The 23,428-nt window shown below is 40.4% G+C and overlaps 1 pseudogene; it reads left to right on the forward strand.

Annotated features, from left to right (window-relative positions):
• The first annotated feature begins 5,364 nt into the window (after positions 1-5,364).
• On the forward strand, positions 5,365-5,967 carry LOC100947949 (annotated as a pseudogene).
• Positions 5,968-23,428: the final 17,461 nt, after the last annotated feature.

The raw sequence follows: 23,428 nt of genomic DNA on the forward strand, positions 1-23,428 counted from the left end.
CTTATTATAAATAGAGGTCCCTCTAGCTTAGGGAAAATTCCACTAGTGTATTGAAGATGAGGACACAGAGGCAGGAAAACAGGAGCAGGAATTGGGGGTTCTCTGTGGTTAGGAGACACCTTCTCCCATCCCCACCCATTACTACTGTGGAACATTTATCTAGACCCCAATCACATGGAATTAGTGGGTGTTTTTAAAGACTTTATTATCAACAACTAACCTGCTTTGCCATAACTTAAAATGCCACCACTGGCAAATGAGAAGTGTCAGACCTCAAAGCAGCAGCAGGAGCCCTCTGGTGCTGCCGAAAGTGCGGAGCAAATGCCAGGCAAGGGAGCCCAGCCCTCTCCAGAACAGCCAAATTGTTCCTGGACATGCCAAATTTGACTGAGAAAAAGATACTGCCCTTAGAAACGGAGTCCACATATCCTTGAAGGCACCTATCTATTGGGAAAATGAGGACCATGAAATAGATAGGTGCCTTCAAGGATACACAGGCCAGGGCAGAAGAGGGACTGTACTGCAGAAACACTTCACCACATGCCTGAATCCTATTCAGGACCTGAAATCGCAGTCCCCTTGGAACTGTGGCTTCCTGAGTAGAGAGGCATGTCTCAGTGTCTCATTCGTCTCTGCAGCCCCAGTGGCCTGGGCAGTGCCTGAACCTGAGGTTATGTTATGCTGCTTTGCATTAGGTCCCTGCAACCCAGGAGGGGATAAACTAATGCAAATTCTCAATGCTGGGAGCACACTAGAGGACCTGGAGGGGTGTTAACAAAAAATATGGATGCCCAGGCCCTACACCAAAGCAAGTGAATCAGAATGGCAAGTGACCGTGATACAAAGGTCGGGGTGAGAACTACCCATCTAGCATCTCAGAATTCACTGTTCTTGGAATGTTAGTTCCATTGGGATGTGCTTGCCAAGGACTTCACCATGGCAGTCCCAGGGTATTCAAAATCAGGAACAGGAGTCTTTTCCCTGTTACTGTTCATATACTGCCATCTAGTGGTAGTTGTGGCTTTTCCGGGGGAGTGTCATAAAGTTGAAATTGTGCCCCAGCTGTAGCTGAGAGATTTCACAGGGTGCCAGAACCCCAGCTGTTTTGTTATTTGGACTCTCTTTACTTGCAAGATGTCCCGTGATTTCTTTCCCTGGGGCATCTACAAGTCTTTGATTTTATTTGGACAAGGATACTGGGGTAGAAGTGGACCCAGGCCAACACTGAGAATCAGAAGGATAAACTTGCACACTCGACGATGTGCATGTGAGTCCTGGTTCAGCAACGTGCTAGTCCCTTGGCATTGGATGTGTCATTTTACTCCCTGTGCTTTGGTTTACTCATTCTAAAGGCCAAGAAATTAACCCAGTCTTCTACAGCTCTGAGAATGTTTATGGGAGTGGGGTCACTAATGTCTGAGAATGAGTAAATGAATGCACACACACATATCTACATCACCATTGTTATGCAGGTCCTGACATGTGTGGCACACAGATGATCAATAATAATTTATGGATTATATATCTAGAAGCTAATCCTATGATCTTGAGTCCCATGAACGTGCAGATGACAAAATTACCTTTCCAATGGGCAGGTCTGAATTTTATGTAATGAATAAAATTTACATCCCTCTGAGAGTCCCAGGTACACTTGGTTGAAGAAAATGTCACCAGAGCAGAAAACCCCTTAAATGGGGTCTTCAGAGTCCCCCTCATTCAGTTATCTATTTAAAGAGGCTGTTGGGAAAAGATAAGTTGGAAGGTTCTAACCAGGAAAATTCAGGAGGCAATTTCCATCCCAGAAAGAACAGATAGAAAAGTCCATTAGGGAGTTGAAAGAGACGCTCACAAGAGCTCTCTATGCAGGGAAGTGCTGTGTGCAGCTTCCACAGGAGATAGGGCTGCTGCGCCCTACAAGAGCCCTGCAATGTGAGACCCACACAGACGTGGGTTCATTGCACATTTCAAAATATCAATGATTTTCATGGGAAAAACAGGCAATCTAGTGGTGGGTATAATTTTCTACCTTTTGCTGATTATACTAGTTTTAAAGAGCTAAGAACACTAGTTCTAAAGAGCCAAGAATATCTTCTTAGGGAAACTTTAAGAGAGAGCTTAGAAAAAACTTCTGAATGCTTTGGTAAGAACAGCATCAGTCTCCTACTCTGCTGTGTGCAGGAATTCACCTGGGAAGCTGCTCTAACATGGGCGCCAGAGTAAAGATCATGATTCCAGGGCTCCAGAATGGAGGGGACCCAAGAATTTCATTTTCAATAGACACTTCCAAGTGTTTCTTCTCCCAGTGTGTCACAGAAGGCACTGGGAGTTTTCTTTTTCTCCCAGGCTTTAAATGTTAGAGGGAAAAGAAGCATGCTGAGATAGGTTAAAGCAGAGAATGGGACGCTAAGTGCCCTAAACTGTGCACTGGATGAAAATCCAGTGGAGAAAAGCAGAATCTCCAGCAGTCTTGACCAGGTGCACATGCCAACCACTGGGTGTCTGACATACAAGTTCTCTGATTCTCACTACAAAAAGAGAGGTTTCTATTGTCTCCATTTCATCATTGAGGTAGAGAGTTTACTGTTTACCCCTTACTATCCTGACCATCACTCAGGGAAGGCTGTAGCCATTTCTAGAGCCCCTGAGTGGGACATGCAGGCCTGCAAGGATGCTCTTTCCACTGCTATATATTCCCACTCTAGTCTCTTCCCCCACCATCCTCCCCTGTCTGGGGGACACACAGCAAAACACTCAACTCCAAAAATCACTTTTCTTACAAGACCCCAAATCAGAACTAATTATTGTTGAGATTTTGAAGCATTTATTTAATAAGCACCCATCATCAGACATGGCTAGGCATGTCACAAAGGTATCTCATGGAATATGATAATTACACAATCTAGGCATTATCATCTAGAACAGGGGTCAGCACAGTATGGCCCCTAGGCCACCAACATAATTGGTTGTTTTATAAATAAAGTTTTATTGGAACACAGCCATACTCATTTGTTTGCATATTGTCTTTGGCTGTGGCAGAGCTGAGTAGTTGCAGAAACAGTGTGGCTTGCAAAGCTTAATATTTACTATCTAGCTCTTTACAGAAAAAGTTTCCCAAACCTGGTTCACAAAAGTAAGTAACACACCAAAAATAATCCAGTGCACATTTTGAATTCCTCTTAAAGAAATCTTTTGAATCCAGGGCTCTCTGACTCTTGAACTAATGCACAATCATGTTTCCATTCTTTCTACACGTTGCATCTTGTTTGTATCTCATTTAAAGTATTTATCATGATTGTACTCATATAGAAGCCAATCACTCATCAGCCAATTTTTATCAAGTTCCTACAAATAAGACAGGTTCGCACCTTCCAAGATCGAAATACCGGAGCAATGACCCTCAACATTTTCAGATCATTAATCCCAATCAGCAAAATAACTTTTGAGCACACAACCGCAACACAGGTGCATTTATTAGTCATGAAGTATTTACGTATACCATTATACCAACATATTACATACATTACAAAATTCACAGATAAGAGAGACAGGAATTCTCCTCTTCCAACATCCACTTTGGAAACCAATGGACTCCTCCGAACCCCTGGACTCCATAGAAGATTTATAGGACGTTGTGGAAAGTGTGAAGGAGAAAGGTGAACATGGGGCTTAGACAGAAGAGAAGAATCAAATACAGGAAGAGCTGTAAGTGGAGGAGTCTCAAGGGGGAGGATGTGTGACTTAAGTCTTAGAAGGTGAGCAGCAGCCTGTGAGGCAAAGAAAGGGGAGGGGGCCTTCTACACAGGGTAGCCAGCTTATTCAGACACAGAGATGAAAGAGCGTATGCTGTCTGCAGATAACAGGGCTTTGTTGTCTGTGAAAGGGGTATAAAGGATGATGAGGCAGGTCAACATTTAGAACCAAACTCAAGGCATCCAGGGCCAGACTAATCTGAAGCTTCTCCTGAAAGCAAAGGGCTGACATTTAAGCAGAGGACTGCTGTTATTAGGTTTACAGTGTAGAAAGATCTCACTCTCCACCATAACTTGAATGCCACCTAACAAACACAATGTAACCCGATTGTGTGTACACTTATATTAATCTGAAATTTAAAAAATAATAAAAAAGAAAGATCTCTCTGGAAGCTGGGTGAAGGAGGATTAAAAGGGAGACTGCAGATAGGAAGGTTAGTCCACAGCATTTATTGAACACACGTTTGTTCCAGTTATATAAGCATGTCTGTCTTTTAACTGAGAACTCCAGGAAAGTGATGGTGGTCATATTCATACTCTCCCCTTCTCCATCCGGAGCTGAACTGATAAGTACAAGCTAATAACTATTCGTTGGATTATACTGAGTTGACACTTTGTCCCATTTGCAAGAATAAGATTTCCCAGGATGAAATCTTTGCTGCCTCTGGAAAACCATCCTGGCCCCAGTCTGAGCCTTAGATGAGCAGATAAAAGGACTTGAGGAGGCATGACTCGTCCCTAGAGGAGCAAGGGCCGCACGGAAGGCCGACACTTGGGTTGAATCAGCACCTGGAAAACTGCTGAGGACATATGTTAGAGCAGCCTGCCTGAGTCCACATCTCCAGGCCGTGACTCGCTGAATCAGCGGGCACCTGTCTTGCCCTGGGCAGTCTGCGAGGCTAGTTGCTGATGACGGCTCCCTGGTGTGTGTGTGTGGGGGGGGGGGGGGGCTACCTGGTCTGGCACACGTGCAATGACTGATACCAAGTGCTTCCTTCTAGGGAAGCCAGAGGAGCCCCTGGCAGCTCTGGGTTATCCGAAGGAGAAACTCAACAAGTAGCTCTTTACCCTCCACATCTTTCTGGCTGAGAATTAAAGAATAAAGAGTTTGAAAAGGGCCACAGAAAATGAGTTACTATTTTAGGAGAACTCAGACTTGAATGGAAAACCACCGTGTTGCTTGACCTGAGGGCCCCATTTATGGACATTAGGAAGCCAAAGAGGAAAAAGAACAAAAGAACCATCTAACCACAGATACATGACCCTGGATAATCCACCTCCGGGACCTCAAAGAAAGCTCGCTGGTAGGTAGCCGGTAGGTAGCTGGTAGGTAGCTTTCATTTTATAAAAATAAGAGTAAAGTTTTATAGAAGAAATCCGTTATATACTAGATATGAGGAAGATAACTTCAAATACAGTTTAATATAATTTGTCATATTAACAGATCAAAAAAGAAAAATCACGTGCTCATGCCTATAAACATGGGAGAGGTCTTTGAAAAATTTAAAACCCCACAAATTATTTAAAAATAGGAACAGGGAGTTGGGTGGAGTAGAGAGTAGGGGGCAGTCGTCGGGAGTGGTGGGAGAAGGAGGAGGCTGTGAATCACTTATAAATGGCACCAAAGTAGGACCCGAAGCCTAAATTCCAGGAGGGTGAGTGAGTACTGTGTTTTCATGGGCCTCTTCTTTATGAAGCAAAGTGTGTAAAGGTCGCCATAAAGGACAAACAAGTGAAATACTTCATACATTACAGTGGTTGGAATAAAAATTGGGATGAATGGGTTCCAGAGAGCAGAGTACTCAAGTATGTGGACACCGATCTGCAGAAACAGCAAGAACTTCAAAAAGCCAATCAGGAGCAGTGTGCAGAGGGGAAGATGAGAGGGGCCGCCCCAGGGAAGAAGACACCTGGTCTGCAACAGAAAAATGTTGAAGTGAGAACAAAGAAGAACAAGCAGAAAACACCTTGAAACGGAGATGGTGGCGGGACCAGTGAGACACCTCACCCTCCTCGGAAGAAAAGGGCTCGGGTAGACCCTACTGTTGAAAATGAAGAAACATTCATGAACAGAGTTGAAGTTAAAGTCAAGATTCCTGAAGAGCTAAAACCTTGGCTTGTTGATGCCTGGGACGTAATTACCAGACAAAAACAGGGATCAAGCAAAGAATTCTGCAACCTTGTTGAGTGTCAGCGATTACCAAGTGGCTCCTTCTGAGTGCCCTCGGAAAGCTGTGTGAGAGATGGTCGCACGCATGTATGTTTGGATCTCTGTAAACACATTTTTGTTCTTAGTCTTTCTCTTGTACACACGAGGTACTTTGAAGATGTTAGGGTATAACAGAAGTGATGTTTGTTTTCTTTTTGATTTTCAACAGAGAAAATAAAAGGGGTTATAGCTCCTTTTTTCTTTTCTTTTTTTCATTTCAAAGTTGCTACCAGTGTATTCAGTGATGGACAACAGAAAGACATGCTGTAGAGTGTTTTATTGCCTCGTTGACAAAGCTGCTTTTGAATGCTGGTGCTTCTATTCCTTTGACACTAGGCACTTTTATAATACATGTTAATGCTATATGACAAAATGCTCTGATTCCGGGTGCCAAAGGTTCCATTCAGTGTATATAACTGAACACACTCATCCACTTGTGCTCCTTTTTTTCTTTTTTAATGGTGCTTAAAGTAAAGAGCTCATCCTTTGCAAGTCATCCACGTTGTTCCTTAGGCATTTTTATCTCTGTTCAAATTGTTGAAGAATAGTGGCCATGGTTTTTGTATTTGTGTCTAATGCACATTTTAACATAATAGACACAATGCGTTGTGTGGCTAGCTTTCTGGAAAAGTCGATCTTTTAGGAAATTGTTTTTCAGACCTTCAATAAATTTTTTCTTTACATTTCAAAAAATTAAAAAATAAATGAAAATAGGAACAGAGGGCTAATTATTCAATATTAGAAAGGATATATTCCATCCAAAATGCAGCATCATGCCTATCAGGAAAACAGTAGAAGAATTTCTATTAATGTCAGAAATAGGACAAGGTTTTTTGCCACTACTGGTATTCATCCTTATATTGATGCTACTAACCAACGCCATAGATAAGATACCGAAATAATTGATATTAAACGTAGAAGAGAGGCAATAAAACTATGAGTGCTTGCAGATAATAGTATTTGCTTAGACAATCCAAGATATACAGTAAGTTCTACTGCAGGACCCATAGTTCTCGGGATTTTGGAGGTGTCATCAGAGGAATGAAAATAATGAAAAATATTTTCCTGGAACACACTGTTATCTCTCCCTGTTCAATTGAAATACACAAACAGTACCAAAGTGAATCACACGGAAAAGGAAATCTCAGCCTCAGCAACACCATAATGTTTCGTGTAAAACAGCAAAGAAATGGCAAAGAAAAAGAACAGAAAAGAAAAAGAATCAATAAAGCAATCAACAGATATTTAGAAACAATGAGAAAATTCATTAAGGTGGCTGGATACAAAATTAATACAGGTATATTGAAACCAATAGCTTTCATATAGGCAAACAATAGTCAATTAGAAGATATGATAAAAGGAAAAGTTCCATTTACAATATAAACAAAAAAAGATAAAAAGTCTAGGAATAAACAAGATCAACAGGAAGAAAGCAGATCAATAATATCAACATCAGAGCTAGTTTCATTGACTCACGCCTGTAATCCTAGCACTCTGGGAGGCCAAGACCAGTGGATTGCTTGAGCTCAGGAGTTCAAGACCAGCCTGAGCAAAAGAGAGAGCCCCATATCTATTAAAAATAGAAAAACTAGCTGGGCATGTGGCTGACACCTGTAGTTCCAGCTATTCAGAAGGCGAGACAAGGATCGCTTGAGCTCAAGAGTCTGAGGTTGCTGTGAATTATGATGGCATAGCAGTCTACCCAGAGTGAGACTGTGTCTCAATTAAAATTTTTAAAAAAGAGATATACATCAGAAAACCTTAAAATGTTATTTGGAGACAAAAAGAAAGCAAACAAATGAAAGGCATGCTGTGTTCTTTGATAAGAATACTCAATGTCATTTTTAAAAATCAGTTCTCTATTTTTTTGTTTTTTTTGGAAGTTTGAACCCACCGCCTCCAGTATATGGGGCCAGCACCCTACTCCTTGAGCCACAAGTGGGTGTAGAATATAAATGTCTTAACACAATAACTAAGAAAATGCCGTGAAGGCTATGTTGACCAGTTTGATGAAACTATTTCAAATTGTATGTAAAACCAGTACATTGTACCCCATGATTGCATTAGTGTACACAGCTATGATTTAATAAAAAAAAAAAAAAAATCAGTTCTCTTAAATCAATATATAAAGTTAGTATATTTTTAATAACAATAGCAAGGAGATTTTTTTAACCAGATAAGCATAGACAAACACATTCTAAAGGTTACACAGAAGATAAGTAAAAGTAATTTTTAAAAAAATGTCTGGGGGGAGGGAAAAGAGAGGAGAGACATGAGTGGGACCAGCCCCAAGAGGTTGTTAATGTTTTAAAAACTATTAAAAATTAAAATAGTGTGAAACAGGCTTGAGAACAGGTAGATCAAAGGAATGGAGTAGAAAGTTCAGAAATAAATGCAAAAGTGCGTTAGAATATAGGTAGGAACAGGTAACATTTTAAATCATTGGTTGGAGAAGGATTCTTCAATAATTGATGTTTTGTCAATGAGGTAGTCATCTGGAAAGAAAAATAAAGTTGCAGGTGGTGTCTGTGGCTCAAAGAAGTGGGCACCAGCCCCATATGCCAGAGGTGGAGGGTTCAAACCCAGCCCCAGCCAAAAATTGCAAAAAAAAAATAAAATAAAGTTGGGTCCATTCCTCACATCTTACATGAAGGTAAATTCTAGTTGTATCAAAGATTTGAACATGAAAGAATAAGTGGAAAACTACCAGAAGTAAACACAGGAGAATTGTTCTTTATACCTTCAGCGTGTGAAAACACAGAAAGAGCAAAAAAGTGACACATGAGACTGTATGAAAATGATATCTGACGACTTAAATCAAAATAAAAACAATCTGGAGGAAATGTTTGCAATTCATATCATAGATAAATGTCTAATTTCCTTGAATTTTTAAAGAACACCTACAAATCACGAAGAAAGAATATAAACAGACAGTTCTTGGAAGGGAAATACACATGACTCCCAAACAATTGATGAGATGTCTCAATATTGCTCATAATTTGGGGAATGCAAATTAAAAGCACAATGAATTTATCTTTTTCTCCCACCTGCTTGCTTTCTGTTGAGTTTTACTATTAAATGCGCACATAGGTGTTGGTTGATTAGTTCCAATTTATTGGTGAGTACATGGTGGTGTTTGTTTTTCAATTCTTGAGATACTTTACTTAGAATAGTGTCTAGTTCTATGTAGGTTGTTATAAAAGGTATTATTAGTTCAACACTTTTTATGGCTGAGTGGTACTCCATGGTTTACATGTACCATATTTTATTAATCCACTCATGTACCGACGGGCACTTGGAACCAGGCACACTATCTGGGTGATGGGGCACATTTAAACTTTGACTCAGACTGTACAAAAGCAATTCATATAACCAAAATGTTTGCACCCCAGTAATATTCTGAAATTTAAAACAATTTAAAAATAAATAAAATCACAATGAAATAACATTTCTCACCTATTACTTTGGCAAAGATTAAAACATCATAACATATTGTGTAAGCCAGGATGTGGGTTAAGATGCCTTTCTTTTGTAGCTGGTGGAACTTGAGATCCCAAAACACCCATGGAGAACAATGTGGTACTACAGATCAGAATGTTAAATACATGCTGGGTATGGTGGCTAAACCTATAATCTCAGTATTTTAGGAGGTTGAGGTGGAAGGATCACTTGTTGCTAAGAGTTTAAGACCAACCTGGCACATAGCAAGACCCTGTCTTTACCCAAAAAAATTAAAGATTAGTTAGGCATAGTGACAAGTGCCTGTAGTCCCAGCTACTTGGGAGGCTGAGGTAGGAGGACAGCTTGAGCTATGACCAGGCCACTGTATTACAGCCTGTGACAGAGGGAGACTCCATCTCTAAAAATAATAAGAATATTTTTGGTCTATAATTGGGTTATAGCTTTCATATGAAAGCTATAAGTTGGTTTCATAGTAGGGCTGAGTACATTGGATACTTTTTATTCCATTCTTGAGATACTTTGCTAAGAAGAATATGTTCCAGTTCCATCCATGTAAACATGAAAGAGATTAAAGTCTCCATCTTTCTTTAAGGCTGCATAATATTCCATGAAAAGGGGAGATGGGGGAGAGGGAGGAGAGTAGAGGGAGAGGATAGGTAGAGGGAGGGTAATCAGTGGGACCACACCTACGGTACATCTTACAAGGGTACGTATGAAATTTACTAAATGTAGAAGATAAATATCTTAACAGAATAAGAAAATGTCGTGAAGGCTATGTTAACCAGTTTGATGAAAATATTTCAAATTGTATATAAAACTGATACATTGTACCCCATGATTGCCTTAATATACACAGCTAGGATTTAATAAAAAAAAAAAAACCAGCACATTGTACCCCATGATTGTATTGATGTATACAGCTATGATTTAATAAAAATAAATAAATAATAAAAAATAAAAATAATAAGAATACACATGACCTTTGATTCAATAATTCTGCCCCTAAAATTTTATTCTGCTTGTTTAAAATGAGATGTGTTCAAATACTGTCACTGAAATATTTCCTATACTGGAAAAATTTTGGAAACAACACCGATCATTAGAGGAACATTCAATTAAATTATAATATATCCATATACAGTCACTTTAGAAGTTGAAGCATCTCCCTCTGTACTAATATAAAATAATTTCTATGATGCCTTTTCAGGTAGAAAAGTCGAGGTATAAAAAATAATAGAGAAAGAAGAATATATGTTTGTCTGTGCATACATTACCTCTGGAAACACACACACACACAAAAACTGGTAACAGTAAATCTTTTGAAGAAAGAAACGGAATGGCTTGGGAACAAGAGTGGGAAGGAAATTTATTTTTCACTGGGTACTCTTCTGTGCCCTTTAAATTTTGTAGCACAAGCAGTACCTATAAAAAATATTGATGGAATTCTTTAAATATATGCCACCATCACCCCTCGCTGGTGTTCCAATTTCTAGACCCATGAATAACTTATCTCAATGCAGATTCAAGGGATCTGGAAACTGAAAGGGTCTTACATCATCTAGTCCAGCCTCAACTCTAACAGTTGAATCTCCCCTACCAACATATTACTAAAAATGTGGTCACTGGACTAGAAGCAGCACCATTGCCTGGGAGTTTGTTTGAAACGCACAGACCCCACTTGGGTCCCACTGAATCAGAAACAAGATCCCCGGGTGATTTCTGAGACACTCAGGTCTGAGAAAGGCTCTCCTAGGATGCTCTTGACACATCACCATCCAGCATCTGCCAGAAAAGCCCCAGAGAAGGGAGAGTGCTTCCTTCTGAATTCACCTCTTCCTCACGATTACCTTATACGAACCTAGAAGGTCATAGAAGTAATTAATCTTCATTAATCCTCCTAATAACCCTGTGAGGTACAGAGTTTCCCAAGGTGAGGGACAGATACCACCCGTGGTGGGAGAATTGATTCTTGATTCTTCATAAACTGCATAATATGTTCTTGCAGAATGAGACTATTATTCCCATTTCAAGTATTTTCAATGCTTTTAGTTAATTCAAAAAGAAAGTCACAGTTTGGTGTTAGTGTGTCTTTCATGCTTCTTTACATTATTGGTAATGGCCCCTCCTATTTCCCCCATTTCAACGTGAACTCTGTCCCTCTCAACAGCTCAATTAAGTTATTGTAACGAGCCAAAGCTATCTTCCTGCAGCTTCCACTTGTATTGGATAAAGGAAATAAACGTGAATAAGGCATATGTTAATCAAGGCTGTGATCTTACAGAGCAGAAGACATTCCTAACCAAGCACTCAAAGCACAACCATGAAGGATGAAATTGATTTTCAAATTCTAAACATCTGTACATCCCAATCCTTCACAGAGTTAAAAAGCTATTTGGACCCAGGATAAAATATCCACAATATACCTGGCATCAGAGATTAAAAACTAATTTGGAAAATAAACTTCTTAAGTTTTAAAAATTACCAGAAATTAGTAAACAAGACCAAATGATGAAATACAAATGTCCAATAAACACATGAAAAAAGTTTATCACTTAAAGTAAATGCAAAGTAAATCACTATGATTATCAAATATAAAATTGGAAAGTATATAGAAGTATTAAATTTGAAGATGAGAGGACGTAGAGAAATGGGCATAATTACACACTGATGCTGAAGTTTAAATTGGTATAACTTTTTCCAACTATAATTTGGCTTCAAAATATTTTTTGACCTGGTAAATCTATTTCCAGAAACACAACTTACAGAAATAATTGAAGAGTATGAAGATTCAGCAGTAAGGATGTTATCTCAATTTTAATAATAATAGGAGAAAAAAGAAAGATTGAAAAGGAGGGAGGAGAGAGAGAGGAACAGGTACATCTAAGTGCCCAGTAATAGGAGATTAATTGAATAAATTGTGGTATGTCTGTCTAATAGGATGCAAGGAATCATTTCTAAAATATAGAAGATTTATTTACAAAAAATGATGATGTATTACTAAGTGGAGAGAACATTAGAAACATAATTTTCTTTTTTTTTTTTTTTGCAGTTTTTGGCTGGGGCTGGGTTTGAACCCAGCATATGGGGCCAGCACCCTACTCCCTGAGCCACAGGCACCACCCTAGAAACATAATTTTCAAAGCAAATTCTAGGGTGTATAAGAGAGAAAGAGACAGCAATATTTAAAATTACAGGTATAGGATGCTTATTACTATAATGTGTTAAGAGCAAAAATTAATCAAACCTGAAACAATTTAGATTTCAATTGATGCAGACTGGTGAAGTGACCAGTGATTCTGGTATAGTCATACCATGAGCCTTTAGGAAGAAAGTATACCCATATGCGTTGATATGAAAAGATTTCTGAGACATTCCATGAAAAGCCAAGTATGAAGACTAGGATCTCATCTGTAGAAAATAATAAAGCTAGATAGATACAGATATAATATACGTTCAAGGGATGCCAAAGAAACTATAAACAGTGGTTGTGAAAACCTGGGTCTTCAGAATAGAAAGGGAGATTCATTCTATTCCTTCCTGCAGTGCTTGATTTTTTCCCGAGTACATTTATTGCTAGGTGTGTAGACAGGCTCAATTTCCTATAGGAGAAAAATATACATATATACAGATAGATCACAAAAAGCTAATAGCGACTATCTTTATTTCCTGATTTTCTGTAGTAAACATCCATTACATAGGTATTTAACATATTTTAATCATTTCAAAAACAACTGATGACATGGAAAAATACAAAATGTAATGTAAATCTTGATTTTGTCTTAGGATGTATTTAGACAGTATATGCATAGAAAGATGCCCGGAAGGAAATGTGAGTTATAGAATTATCCCATGATGGGCTTACTGTAGGGAAAGTTCTATTGTCTTCTTTATACTCTTCCTGTTTACCACTCTGCTTTCATATTCAATATTACATATATAAAGAGAGAGAGAGAAATAAAATGAAAACAAAGAACTAACCCAGCCCCACATTGGAAGAAATAGATTTGACAGAGGAATGGCACAAGGACGTGAGGACATTCGGCATTAATAGACAAAAACAAATGTCAGAGCCTCCCTGGCCACAGTTGGTATCAGGGAAAGGTGGGGGGCTGAGAGAAACAGAGGCTACAGAAGTTTCTTTGGTATATCCGCAGAGAGTTCTGGAGTTCCGACGTTAGAGAAGACTTTCTAGTCACCTAAGTAAGCCCTTTGGTTGAAGCCAGTCTTTCAGGGCCTCGGTTGCTCCAGCTACAGAGAAACGCTGACCTGATCACTGGGAAAAGGAAAGGAAAGCTGTGTGCACTGATGGGCCCATCCTGCTCCCTGCAGTGGCCCAGTTCCCTGGATATGTCTCTCAATCATTTATTCGTTTCACAAATTAGTATGTTCCTAACTTATGCAAAGGGCTAGATGTGTTAGATTCAGCCCCCACCTTCATGTTCTCCCAAACTCCAACTCCTGTACCTTCCCTCTATGGCCCTTGTGTATGCTAGAATGTGGCACAGAGTAGGAGTTTCTCTGGAAAAGCCTTCTCTGCCTAGCTAGGCCTCAAGGGCCATGACAATCCAAGTATATTCTACCGAGGACCACAAAGCCAGTGCAGCATCTGACAAGGCAGCCATGCCCATAGTGCCCTGTCTGTGGGAGCAACTGAGAAGAGATCAGCCTGTTTCTTGCACCCCAACACAGTTCAGAAGGGATTGGAACACTCCTCTGCAGACAATCGCATATATTACTCACTTCCTACACAGGTAGGTAGAAGGAGTTGATAGGATCCAGGTAGGTGGATAGTAGTTTGCCAGCACCGTGTTGCCATGGGCTTTGGCAGGCTAGGGCAGGGGCCCTTCTTGTAAAATCCTAAGGCAAGTTCTACCTAAAACTTATGCATTATTATCTCCTCCAAGAAGCTTTCCCTGATTCCCCTTACTAAAGGCTTTCCCTCTTAGAGCGTCCCTCTTTCAAATTCTGCACTTATCCCAGTATATTAATCTGCTTCTGCATCTGTCTCTCTCACTACACTTTGGAGCTTCTTGAGAACATATCTCCTTCATCACTGTGGACTCCCCTGCCCCAGGCGTCTGGCACAGAGCATGGCACAGGCCAGGACCTTATCCAATGCCCAATGAATGAATTCCTGAAGCAGGTGGTGGGAGAAGGAGAGGACACTGACCAGACCCAGACATGAACGCCCTTGACCTCTCCAGGCTAAGCATTTCACCACTGACCTTTTGCAGGCAGAGCAGCAATTAACAGTAACTAAAATAAACTCTAGTCACACTTACGTACAATTTATGGTTTATCCCAAATACATTATCTATGGGGAAACAGAACTGCTCCATTTTCTGCTGGAATTCTGACTTGCAAATGATCCTTTTTCTGTCTTAATCAAGCCACACACACCCCACCCTCCAAAAGAATGATGCTCCCACATACAGTTGAGGAGAAGGACCCAACCTTAAGTGCCTAAAGTAATGTCTGTGCAGGCCGCATGAGTTGCACCTCTCATCCACAGAACTTGAACTTAGATGCTTCTGAATAAGTGAGAGGGGTGTTTCCTCCTACTCACATCTCTTATTCCACAGGACATTCCCTTTTTATAGAACCACCTAGGAAAAAGGGTTTCCCTCCAGTAGTGAATGTCTCCAGTAAATCTCTGGATGATGACAGAAGCAATTTGCAGATGAGATTAGAACAACCCTCCTATGGAAGCATGCCTTTGCTTCATGTAGCAATGGCTGAATCCCTGGTCTGTGGGGCTGTGTTTTTTTGTTGTTGCTTTTTTTTTTTTTATCCTCTGCCAATTCACCCAAAGATGTTCTGAAATTGTGCAATCAGCAGACTGTAAGAGCCTGCACCCAGGGAGCGGCAGAGGAGTAAGCACAGTGAGTCACAGACCACAACAAAGCCCTTCCTGGCATGTCGGGCTCACTTGGCAAAGCCAGAGGATGTAAAATTGACAGCAAGACAAGGAGCATCTTTGTTATTTGTCAACAAATTGCAGTGACCATTGCAACGTCTTGGCAGCCTGACACTGGGGAAGCCTCCAGGCCAGGAATGGGGGAGCAAGTAAACAAAATGATGGAAAACCCCATTCTCCAGATGACCAACTGTTAGACAGGTGTGTCAACAAAGACTTCTTTCCTGACCTCAGTGACCTATTTCTCTATCATGTTCAAGGAAACAGAAGGGTGATCCCTTCGTGGCAGTGGGGCCTTCAAAGAAATATGAATAAACAACAGGCCTTTAAATAAGAAGACTTAAATATCTGGCTCTATGAGCTATCAGCTATGTGACTTCGGGAAAATCGTGTGATATCTGAGCATCTGGTTCCGTATGTCTGTAAAATTTGAGTGATGTCAGCCCTACCCAACCCATGAGATTGTTATAAATATCAAGCAAGACAAAGTTAAAAAAATGTGCACATACAAAGCTCACTACAAATAATATTGTTGTCATCATTATTTTTGATACAAAAAGACATTATCCAAAAATCATATCCGAAGAGACTAGACTAGATTTGACCGTTATTAGGGCCAGAGAAACAAATACATTTATAAACTAATGTTAAGCCTCAGAAAATCTGCTGGTTGTTACATATTCTATCGCCAAAATGGGAACTTACAGAAAAGTGTCACCTCCAGCCTCCCATCAAGCAGCTTAGCACCACCTCACCTATACAGCTTTATTTTTTAGAATCTAACTACGCCTTAAGTTTGAACTTACTTTCAGTCGATATTTTTTAAGCACCAACAAAAAGCCAAGCCCTGCTGTTTTGGTCACTAGGCAAATGAATACAATTAAGACAGTCATGTTTCCTGCTCATTGTGGAATGAGAGAGAGAGACAAGTAACCCATTCACAGCACTACATGTTATAGGGACTTGGATACAAGACAGCAACAATGGGAACAGCCATTCCTACTTGCGCAATCAAGACACCTTCAGAGAGGAGGTGATTCTTGGACTAAGACTAAGATAGGCTGGCATTTCCCCAGCTGATGGAAACTGGGAGGAATTCCCAAGACAGGAAACTATGCCATCAAATGCCTGATATAATCCCAGTGTTCAGGGGAATTGAAAATTATCCAACCATAGGAGAGAGAGGTGAAGGGCCCAGCAAAGGGTCAGACTGTAACATTGTCAATACGAAAGTTGACTTTTACCCTGCAGGCAAGAAGGATTCAAGAAAATGTTCTAAACTTGAATGCAATATGATTAGACCTTCACATTAGGAAATCTCTGCCCTGTGCTTGGAATATGTCTTGGGAGAAAAAAGTGCCTAAAAGCCTGAAGGCCAGCTGCTTATTTTTTATGTGTCAAAAAAGAACTTTGTTCCTTCAAGTCGAATCTTAAGCATCTCACCATGTGAAACAGGTAACAGCAGGCCTGCTTTGGGGTCTAGGATCAGGTGTAATGCCTACTGGGCCTCCTCTGGGTGCCACAACTGTGCCTAAGACGCCTCTGTAGGGGTCTGAGGAAAATGATCTGCACCAGCGTGCTAAGAAGACAGCAGAAACAGCCCAGGTGAGAGGCTGAAGATCAGAAACAATGGCAGAACACATCCCACAGTTCCTGGTGACGGGCCAACCCCACGACAGGAGGAGGAGTCATCCACTGGGACAGCCGAGTGGATGATGGTGCCTCTGGTGGTGCAGTGGCTGAGGAAAGTGAGCAGGTTTGGGGAATAGCAAGTTCAGGGTTAGGGAAGCCTGTGACACATCAGGCCAAGGACGTCCAGTAGGCAGCTCAGGGGGAGAATCTCAGCTGAAGGGGAAAACAAGGAGTCAAGAGCAGGACCAAGAGAATCAATGTGATCATATAGAAGAGGGGGGCCACAGAGGAGAGAAGGGGCCTGGGCCAGACCCCTCAAATCTTGGAGCTGAGGAGTAAGGATCTGAGAGGAGAGGCCAGAAGCAGGAAGAAAACCAGAAGACAGTGTCCCCCAGAAACCACGTGAGAGAATGTCTTGGGGACATAGAATATTTCACATGAACTCCCAAAGTGGACAGTATTCCAACTCCATAAGACTCATCAAGCAGAAGTCAAAGTGAGGTTGGTGTGGTTGGGACAGAATCCTTCACTGGGAAGAGGAAGAGGAACTCACTCTAATTCTTGGGAAGTCACAGCCAGAGCTGAGGGCCCTCAATTTCTTGTGTGCCATATCCTTAAAGGAGAGGATTCAGTGTTTAGCAAGTAGGCAATCATCCCAAGAAAGGAGCAGCACTTTAAAGACTCTAAGGACTGAAAGGGTTTCACTGTTTGGGTGGCACCTGTGGCTTAGTGGGTAGGGTGCTGGCCCCATAGACAGAGGGTAGTGGGTTCGAACCCGACCCCAGCCAGCTAAAACAGCAGCGGCAACTGCAACAAAAAATAGCCGGGTGTTGTGGTAGGTGCCTATAGTCCCCGCGCTACGGGAGGCTGAGGCAAGAGAATCACTTATGCCCAAGAGTTGGAGCTTGCTGTGAGCTGTGACACTATGGCACTCTACCGAGGGTGATAGAGTGAGACTCAATCTCAAAAAAAAAAAGAAAGAAAGGGTTTCACTGTTCATTGAGTTTGGTTATACCCGTGTTAAGAGGCCTTTGCATTTACTACCGCCTAATATTCATGATATTGACTACGGCAATATCGTAGGTACAGGGTGTCGGTGTTTGTGTGCCGCCTCGCTTGATCCTGCCTCACAGTCTTCCTTCCAAGTGGTAAGCAGGTAGCTCGGCCACTGATAAAACACACCTGTGCCAGGTAACTCATCACATTTTCAAAACATCTGTTTAAGAAGTGTTCTTTATTGTGAGCCAGACTCTCCTTCCTGTTTGAAGATAAAGGTCTTGTTCACCCCAACCTTCTCTTTCCCTCTTTGTCTAAATGAAAACATAATCGCCTCTTTCTGAGGCGTGATTTTGAGTCATTTTGTCGTCATCACTGATAGCTTTCCTCAGAACAGGGTGACATTGCTTAATCTCCTGATTGGCATAGAGAAGACGGGTGCTTGAGCTTTTCGGGTGCCCACGTGGTACCAGGAGGCACAAGTCTGAAAATGCCGGTCCACTTCAGCACCTCTATCCTCTCTCAGACCATCCATTCCTTGCCACTGTGCCCAGCTCCTCTCAGAATAGGGAGAGTCATCCAAGTTTTCCTGCTTCTGATGCCTCTGCGTGTCTCCTACCCCACCTTCTACCTCCAAGTTGACAAGTTGATGTGGGCACATATTCTGACCACCTACTGTGGCCGTACACCTGGACAGGGGCACTCCCAGGTGACTCATCTCATCTAAGTCTCATGGCAAGTCTGTAGGACAGCAACTTGTTCAAAGTCTCACAGAAAATAAGGGATGGAATAGGTATGCAAACCCAGATAGTTCTGAATCCAAAAAATCTCACTCAGCAAAACCTAGAGCTGCCCAATCCAACGTAGTAGCCATTCACGAGTGGCCATTGCACAGGTGACAAGTGGCTGTCTGAATTGAGACGTTATATAAATATACACAAGATTTTGAAGACCTAGCTCAAAAAAAGAATGCAAAATATCTCACTGATAATTTTTGATTACATGCCCAAATGATAATATTTCAGATATATCAGGTTAAATACAGTATCTTATTAATATTAGTGTCATTTGATTTTTTTTCCATTTTCTTTAATGTGTTATATTTCTTTTGGACAGCAGTGACCTCAAACACAAGAATGAAAAGTCTCAGCCCTTTGGAAGTTACTATTCTGGTATGAGAACACATAACCCAGGGAGTAGCCATTTAATTAGACTGGTATTGAATGGGATTTCCTGACCAGTGATGGAATCCAAGCTTTATCTTTCTGTGTTTATTGTCTTGAGTTTTATTTGTTTTTCCAACCTCCTAGAGGTCTGTAGATGAGGTGTACTTTTGTAAATAAATAAGATAAATTTGTATCTTTTGAGTACATCTATCTTTCCATCTAAAATGCTATAATATGCCATAATATTTCACATGACTTTCTATACCTGGATAAAACCACATGTGTTCAAATTGTGGCTCATCCTTAGTAGGGACAGCTGAAGCTTTCAGAGAAAAGAATCCTCCATGTGATATTTTTTCTGTTCTTCTTGGATGATATTTTTTTCCTTTGTATGTTTCATGCACAAAAAAGTAATGGCATTTTAAATGAAGACGCTCCAAATCAGACTGAATAAAATAGCAACTGAAATAAAAATTAGTATAAGAGGTCATTGAGGGTACTGTTACCTGATATTAAGAAAATGATAGTATGTAACATATTATAACATTTAATATGTATATTAAAATATATTATATATTAAAATAATAATATATATGCTCTTAATCCCATATTAAAGTCTATGAAGTAGACAGTACTGGTCTTATTATACCCATTTCACAAATGAAAATTTGGAGATTCAGGAAGTTAAGGGAATGGAACCCAGGGTTTCTGGTGACCTTTCCACCTTGGATTGTGAAGATAACACTACAAAATGATCACTCATCCCTGTCTTTGGTCTGGGTTAAAGATATTTGACTTCCTCTTGTTGAGTTATCTGGGTGCTCTGTAATCTTGTTGCTACCTTCACACTGCCTTAACACTGTGAAAAAGAGAATGATGACTTAAAACCTCAAAATTCAGGTGACTAGAGAATCACTAGCTTGATAATTATCATATTTACTATTATTAAGAGTTAACCTACTCATGGTGATTCAACAAATCACCAGATGGGTTCTCTGTGAAACCCTCAAATCCTCATCACCTACCAAAACCCGCAAGGATGAAATACAACAAATGCTAGTCGAGAAGCCTGCCTACAGCTGGGGGGTCAACCCAAGCTGTGAAACCAAGGCTTTGCAACATCAAAGAAACACAGAATCATCCATCATGATGTCAACATATAATACTAATTATCATAATAATGCCTTACATTTATAATTACTTTATAGTTTTTAAAGTGCTTTCACCCTCATAATCTTATTTAATTCCCAATTTACAGATTTGGAAATTAAGACTCAGAACAAGCAAGTGCCAAAGCTTGTGAATCTTGCAGAACTTACCCAGCAACTCAAGCTGACTGCCTCCAGTTATGTCAGTTTCAAGTTTTTCAGTTGCAAAACTCTAACACTAAAAATACATGTTTTACTTCCATAACAGAAAAATCAAGGGGTGGTACCTGACTCAAGGGAACTTGATCAGATCAATGATATGACCAGGAACTAGATTTCTCCCATTCTCCATTCTGCCTTCTCCAGAGTCAATTTTGCCCTAAGATCCTCCTCTCTCATGATTGCCAGATGGCTTTCTACAGTTCCCAGGCCCACGTGTTTTTCTCATCCATATCTGGGAGGAAAGTGCATGGGTCTTTGTTTCAAATTCCTGGCAAAGTCCCGACTGGAATGACTCAGGTTACATACATAAATCAATCCTAGAGGGCAAGGGACGGAATGGGATATGCTGACTGGCTTGGTCTGGGTCATGTATTCCTTTCCTGGAGCCTAGGGCACAGGCAATTTCTGTGGAAGTATGTGAAATTCCAAAGGAAATCCAAAACACTTGAGAAGGAGGAAGAAAACAATGGCTGCTAGAACATCAAACCAACAAATGCCCACTGCACCCATTAATGCACAATGGTAAGGAAGATTTTAAAAGGAGGGTAAGTGGATGGTAAACACAGATGTCCTAATATATTTTGCAGCATTAGAAATGGATTGGAGAATCTGTGTATAGATGGGGACTTTCCTCTCATGAGGTGTGCTAAGCTGAGCAGGCTAAAAGTTACTTAAAAGATTTGCTTCCTGAATCATTGAGTTAACAAGTCTCTGAAGTAAAAGGATACCAGGAGACACATGTCAACACTAAAACTTGTGCAATGGTTGTGCAAAAAATGGTGCACTCCCCTGTTCCCAGTGCCTAACTGGAGCTAGATGATGGTGGTATCTTAACCATAGACCACACTAATAGCTAATGGGCTGACTATTGCCTAGTATTGAGACCAAATATTTTACACCCATGTCATGCTCACAACAAATTCGATGTTAAAAACTGATTACCATACCCGTTTTCCACATGAGGAAACTACTGAGCAAAGAAATTAAATGACTTACTCAGACCCCTTCAGAATAGGAGTTCCACTCCAAATCAGAGTCTGTGCTCTTACACATTGTGCCACCCTGTCTTAAACAGGCAAAAGCAAACTGTGCTTCTGTCTGGCTTTCTTGGACACCTATGCTATTTGCAAGTAGGTTCAAAAATCAAAACTCTTCTCTCATCACAATACACCCCTTATAGAAAAAAAAAAAAAAAAAGAAATCCAAAGTGTCCCTGAAGCTCCAGAATCTCTGACTATTTTAAAACTTTCCAGAAAATAATAAAGTCCCCAGACCTGCATTTGAATCCTGTTTCTGCTACTTACTGCAGCTTCATGGGTAACAACCCAATAACCCTAGTAAGTCTTACTTTCTTTATCTGAAAATGTATGTATTACCTGCCTTCAAAATATATGGCACATGTGGGCTAGCCCAGAGAAAATTAGTGCATTGTAGTCATGCAGTATAGGGTAGTGTAGGGCACAGTAGCATAACATAGTGTAGGGTAGGGTAAGGTAGTGTAGAGTAGTGTAGGGTAGTGTAGGTAGGGTAATGTAGTGTGGTGTAGAGTAGAGTAGGGTAGTGTAGGGTAGGGTAGGGTAGAGTAGTGTAGTACAGAGTGTAGTGTAGTGTAAGGTAGTGTAGGGTAGGGTAGGGTAGTGTAGTGTAAGGTAGTATAGGGTAGTGTAGCACAGGGTAGGTAGAGCAGTGTAGTGTAAAGTAGTGTAGGGTAGTATAGGGTAGGTTAGGGTAGAGTAGTGTTGTAGTATAGTATAAGGTAGGTAGTATAGGGTAACATAGTATAGTGTAGTGTAGGGTAGTGTTGTAGCATAGGATAGGCTAGAGTAGTATTGTAGTGTAGTGTAGGGTAGGGTAGGGTTATAGTATAGTATAGGTTAGGGTAGTGTAGTGTAGGGTAGAGTAGTTTAGTAATATAGTATGGTGTAGTATAGTATAGTTTAGGGTACTATAGAGATAATACACTATAGTGTGTATAGTATAGGGTAGGGTAGCATAGTGTGGGGTAAGTTAGTGTAGTTTAGGGTAGGGTAGGGTAGAGTAGGGTAGGGTAGTTAGGATAGCATAACATAGGGTAGGGTAGTGTAGTATAGGGTAAGGTAGTGTAGGTAGGGTAGTGTAGGGTAGGATAGGGTAATTTAGTGTAGTGTAGGATAGGATAGTGTAGGGTAGAGTAGTGTATTAATACAGTATAGTGTAGTGTTTTTAGGGTAGGGTAGTGTAGTAATTACCAGCTGCTTTTCCCTCTCTCCCATTATGATCTTCTTTTCACTTACTATGACTATGGTTGTAGATGTTTAAGATGGGCATTTCAGACTTGTTTACAATCTTCCTTCTTAATATGTCTTCTTTCTGGGAACTCTAGTAAAGTTTATCCATACACCAATTTGGACAATTTTACATTAATTTACCACTCATTCTTCCTGAGCTCTTAAGATATTTTTTTTATTTCTCAAATCGTGAAGAGTGAAATAACAAATTTATTTTTTCACTGAAACACTTGGTCTTGTCTTTATCATGGAAAGGAAAGTATAGATCATTTACAGGAGTCCCTGTAGAATGAGAGGCAAGGCCAGTGGCCAACTGAGGCTTTAATGAGTTAGCTTAAGTATGCAAGCTAATTAGTAAACCCAAGTTTCCAGGGCAAAGAGCTAAGATAAACAGAGGTAGCCAGGTAGTTAAAAAAATACCTATGGAAAAAATACATCATTGGGAAATCATACTGTTGATGGACTTTAATCACTTTCTCCCATAATTTCTGCCAAGTTTTAGAGAGTAGAAAATAATCTCATTTTGCTTTTGGGGTTTGTTTTTTTTTTTTGCTATTTTTCTCCTGAGCTAAGATGTGGAAATAAACTGATAGCTCATTAGTCAGCTCATTAGTCAGCATTAGTAACCTGTGCAGGGGTAGATGTGACCACCCCTGCACT

The sequence above is a fragment of the Otolemur garnettii genome, unplaced genomic scaffold (assembly GCF_000181295.1).
Source record: "Otolemur garnettii isolate 467f Iridium unplaced genomic scaffold, OtoGar3 scaffold00014, whole genome shotgun sequence".
Classification (NCBI taxonomy): domain Eukaryota; kingdom Metazoa; phylum Chordata; class Mammalia; order Primates; family Galagidae; genus Otolemur; species Otolemur garnettii.